This window comes from Hypanus sabinus, unplaced genomic scaffold, assembly GCF_030144855.1.
Source record: "Hypanus sabinus isolate sHypSab1 unplaced genomic scaffold, sHypSab1.hap1 scaffold_1396, whole genome shotgun sequence".
Lineage (NCBI taxonomy): Eukaryota > Metazoa > Chordata > Chondrichthyes > Myliobatiformes > Dasyatidae > Hypanus > Hypanus sabinus.
The window spans coordinates 91,040-96,315 of NW_026779468.1; positions in this window are offsets into that span (position 1 = coordinate 91,040).

Consider the following 5,276-nt stretch of genomic DNA (forward strand, 5'->3'; position numbering starts at 1 on the left):
TGTGTGTGTGTGTCTGTGTCTGTGTGAGTGTGTGTGTCTGTGTCTGTGTGTGAGTGTGTGTGTGTGTGTGTGTGTGTGTGTGTGTGTGTCTGTGTGTGTGTGTGTGTCTGTGTGAGTGTGTGTGTCTGTGTGTGTGTGTGTGTGTGTGTGTGTGTGTGTGTGTCTGTGTGTGTGTGTGTGTCTGTGTGTGTGTGTGTGTGTGTGTGTGTGTGTGTGTGTGTGTGTGTGTGTCTGTGTGAGTGTGTGTGTCTGTGTGTGAGTGTGTGTGTGTGTGTGTGTGTGTGTGTGTGTGTGTCTGTGTGTGTGTGTGTGTCTGTGTGTGTGTGTGTGTGTGTGTGTGTGTGTGTGTGTGTGTCTGTGTGAGTGTGTGTGTCTGTGTGTGAGTGTGTGTGTGTGTGTGTGTGTGTGTGTGTGTGTGTGTGTGTGTGTGTGTCTGTGTGTGTGTGTGTGTGTGTGTGTGTGTGTGTGTGTGTGTGTGTGTCTGTGTGAGTGTGTGTGTGTCTGTGTGAGTGTGTGTGTCTGTGTGTGAGTGTGTGTGTGTGTGTGTGTGTGTGTGTGTGTCTGTGTGTGTGTGTGTCTGTGTGAGTGTGTGTGTGTCTGTGTGAGTGTGTGTGTCTGTGTGTGAGTGTGTGTGTGTGTGTGTGTGTGTGTGTGTGTGTGTGTGTGTGTGTGTGTGTCTGTGTGAGTGTGTGTGTCTGTGTGTGTGTGTGTGTGTGTGTGTGTGTGTGTGTGTCTGTGTGTGTGTGTGTGTCTGTGTGTGTGTGTGTGTGTGTGTGTGTGTGTGTGTGTCTGTGTGAGTGTGTGTGTCTGTGTGTGAGTGTGTGTGTGTGTGTGTGTGTGTGTGTGTGTGTGTCTGTGTGTGTGTGTGTGTCTGTGTGTGTGTGTGTGTGTGTGTGTGTGTGTGTGTGTGTGTGTGTGTCTGTGTGAGTGTGTGTGTCTGTGTGTGAGTGTGTGTGTGTGTGTGTGTGTGTGTGTGTGTGTCTGTGTGTGTGTGTGTGTGTGTGTGTGTGTGTGTGTGTGTGTGTGTGTGTCTGTGTGAGTGTGTGTGTGTCTGTGTGAGTGTGTGTGTCTGTGTGTGAGTGTGTGTGTGTGTGTGTGTGTGTGTGTGTGTGTGTCTGTGTGTGTGTGTGTCTGTGTGAGTGTGTGTGTCTGTGTGTGAGTCTGTGTGTCTGTGTGTGAGTGTGTGTGTGTGTGTGTGTGTGTGTGTGAGAGAGTCTGTGTGAGTGTGTGTGTCTGTGTGAGTTTGTGTGTGTGTGTGAGTGTGTGAGAGAGTCTGTGTGAGTTTGTGTGTGTGTGTGAGTGTGTGACAGAGTCTGTGTGTGTGTCTCTCTCTCTCTCTCCCCCCCACCCCACCTCGGGGTCACACCTCACCATAACGTGTGTGTGTGTGCGTGTGTGAGACTGTGAAGCGTAGGGGCAGAACGAGGCCACTCAGCCCATCGACTCTGCTGCGGCTGATCCCGGATCCCACTCGACCCCCACAAGCCTGCCTTCACCCCGTGTCCTCTGATGCCCCGACCGGGCGGGAAACGATCAACTTCCGCCTTCAATGTCCCCGCGGACTGCGGCCGAGCAGAGCTGCCCTCTTGGCGAAAAGAATTCCTCCTTACCCCTTTTCTGAAAGGTCACCCCTTAACTTTCAGCTGTGCCCGCCAGTTCAGCATTCGCCCACCGTAGGAAACGTCTCTCTCTCTCGCATCCACCCTATCTCGTCCTTTCAACATTCGGTCGGTTTCAGTGAGATCCCCCGGCATTCTTCTAGATTCCCGTGAGTCCAGGCCCAAAGCTGCCAAACGCTCCTGATATGTTAACCCCTTCGTTCCCGGGAATCCCCTGGACCCTCCCCGATGACGACACACCCTCTCGGAGATACGGGGCCCAGAACCGTTGACCATACTCCGACAGCTGGCCTGACAAGTCCCACACAAAGTTTGCCGAACAGAAAAGGCTCCTTTCATTTCCCCCCACTCGCTGCCTCCTGCCTGTCAGCCATTCCTCTCTCCGTGCCAGTTTCTTGCCTGTAACGGCACAGGATTTTACCCTGTTGATCAGCCTCATGTGTGGCACCTTATCAAGTCCCTCCCCGATGGCGACACACCCTCTCTGAGATACGGGGCCCAGAACCGTTGACCATACTCCCGAGTGCGGCCTGACTGGAGTCTCGCAAGGGATCGGCATCATCTCCTTACTTTTGTATTCTACTCCCCTCGAAATAAATGCCAGCATTGCATTTGCCTTCGTTTCCAGAGACCCGACCTCTTGAATTAACCCCCGGGGAGTCCTGCACGAGGACCCCCAAGTCCCTCCGCCCCTCTGATCTTCCAGGCCGTGGAAGAATCTCCTCCTGAGGTCAAAGGTCAGTCGGCGCAGACGTCGGAAAGAAAAATGAGAGGGGACGTTGGAGGGAGCAGCGGTGAGAGAGATGCACGCACGCAAAGGCAGGAACAGACGTTAACACACACTCACAGAGAACACACCGTCCTGAAATCGGACGTTCCTAAAGCCCACCACCCAGAATTGAGGTGTGTGGCCACAGGGAGATCCCGCCACGGCTGGAGGACCGAGCGCCGGTGTTCGGCAAAACGGTCTCCCAGTCTGCGGCGGGTCTCCCCAGTGTATAATGTTCCACAGACCACTCCCACTCCGACATGTCTGTCCGTGGCCTCCTCTACCGTCAAGATGAGGCCACACGCAGGTGAATGGAGCAATCCCTTATCTGCCGCCTCGGTAGCCTCCTACCTGCCGGCGTGAACATTCAACTCACAGACCTCCGTTGATACCCCCTGCCCCCCCCACCACATCCCTATCTATAATTTTAGTCTGTTTCTCTTTCTCTCTCTTCCCCCCTCACTATAATCTCTCCCCCCAGCCCCAACTTTCTTTCTCTTTTATTTCCCATCATTCTCCACCTTCCCCCCCCCAGCCCATTTCCCTCCAGCCTGTCACTTCCCAGCTCTCAACTTCATCCCTCCCCCGACTTCTTATCCCCCCTTGACCATCCCATGTTACTTCACTCCTGATGAAGGGTTTTGGCCCGAAACATCGTCACTACCTCCTCCCGTAGACGCTGTCTGGCCTGCTGTGTTCTGCCAGCATTTTGTGTTTTTATTTATTTCCAGCATCTGCAGATTAACTCGTGTTATATTTAAGACGAGGTTGGGTAGATCTTTGGCATCGGAGGGGAATGAAGGGTGATGGGGAGGGGGAGATGAGTTTACGGAGAGATCAGCCGCGATCTTATCGGACGGCGGGGCAGGATCGACGGGCCGGATGGCCGACTCCGGCTCCCGTTTCTCATGTTCTTCTGTGGGACTATCTATCCTGCGCCTTGTGAACTATTCCCAGAAACTTCAGCCATCCCCGCCACTATACCCGCCCCCCCAATCCGCCCGGGCAGGCTCCTCTCTCGCGCCTCTGTGATCCCCTTCATTCCGTTGCGAGACTGGTCCGTGTGAGCTATGCTTCTCTCTCTCAAATCGCAGTGTGAGTCCCATCATATTCTGATCGCTGGCCCCTCAGGGTTCCTCTACGTTAAGCTCCCCAATAAGATATGGGTCACTACACAACACCTAGTCTTTCCCCATGATGCACCATCAATAACTCTCGGAGACGGGAGGCGAACGATAGGCTTTTCTTAGCAGCAGGAGACCACCACACAATGTCCTGGAGACTGAGGGGGGAGCAGTGCCTCCACTCTCCTTTATAGAGGGGTAACAGGAGCAGTCAGCAGAGGGGCGTGTCCAGACAGGTATATGCAGTTCACCACACACAAGCTGCTCGAAAAAGCCATCTTGTACGCCCAACAAATCCCCTCCCTTGCGATCCGACACCAGCCTGATTCTCCCAATCCCCTTACCTGCTGAACAAATCCCCTCCCTTGCGATCCGACACCAGCCTGATTCTCCCAATCCCCTTACCTGCTGAACAAATCCCCTCCCTTGCGATCCGACACCAGCCTGATTCTCCCAATCCCCTTACCTGCTGAACAAATCCCCTCCCTTGCGATCCGACACCAGCCTGATTCTCCCAATCCCCTTACCTGCTGAACAAATCCCCTCCCTTGCGATCCGACACCAGCCTGATTCTCCCAATCCCCTTACCTGCTGAACAAATCCCCTCCCTTGCGATCCGACACCAGCCTGATTCTCCCAATCCCCTTACCTGCTGAACAAATCCCCTCCCTTGCGATCCGACACCAGCCTGATTCTCCCAATCCCCTTACCTGCTGAACAAATCCCCTCCCTTGCGATCCGACACCAGCCTGATTCTCCCAATCCCCTTACCTGCTGAACAAATCCCCTCCCTTGCGATCCGACACCAGCCTGATTCTCCCAATCCCCTTACCTGCTGAACAAATCCCCTCCCTTGCGATCCGACACCAGCCTGGTTCTCCCAATCCCCTTACCTGCTGAACAAATCCCCTCCCTTGCGATCCGACACCAGCCTGATTCTCCCAATCCCCTTACCTGCTGAACAAATCCCCTCCCTTGCGATCCGACACCAGCCTGATTCTCCCAATCCCCTTACCTGCTGAACAAATCCCCTCCCTTGCGATCCGACACCAGCCTGGTTCTCCCAATCCCCTTACCTGCTGAACAAATCCCCTCCCTTGCGATCCGACACCAGCCGGATTCTCCCAATCCCCTTACCTGCTGAACAAATCCCCTCCCTTGCGATCCGACACCAGCCTGATTCTCCCAATCCCCTTACCTGCTGAACAAATCCCCTCCCTTGCGATCCGACACCAGCCTGATTCTCCCAATCCCCTTACCTGCTGAACAAATCCCCTCCCTTGCGATCCGACACCAGCCTGATTCTCCCAATCCCCTTACCTGCTGAACAAATCCCCTCCCTTGCGATCCGACACCAGCCTGATTCTCCCAATCCCCTTACCTGCTGAACAAATCCCCTCCCTTGCGATCCGACACCAGCCTGATTCTCCCAATCCCCTTACCTGCTGAACAAATCCCCTCCCTTGCGATCCGACACCAGCCTGATTCTCCCAATCCCCTTACCTGCTGAACAAATCTCCTCCCTTGCGATCCGACACCAGCCTGATTCTCCCAATCCCCTTACCTGCTGAACAAATCCCCTCCCTTGCGATCCGACACCAGCCTGATTCTCCCAATCCCCTTACCTGCTGAACAAATCCCCTCCCTTGCGATCCGACACCAGCCTGATTCTCCCAATCCCCTTACCTGCTGAACAAATCCCCTCCCTTTGCGATCCGACACCAGCCTGATTCTCCCAATCCCCTTACCTGCTGAACAAATCCC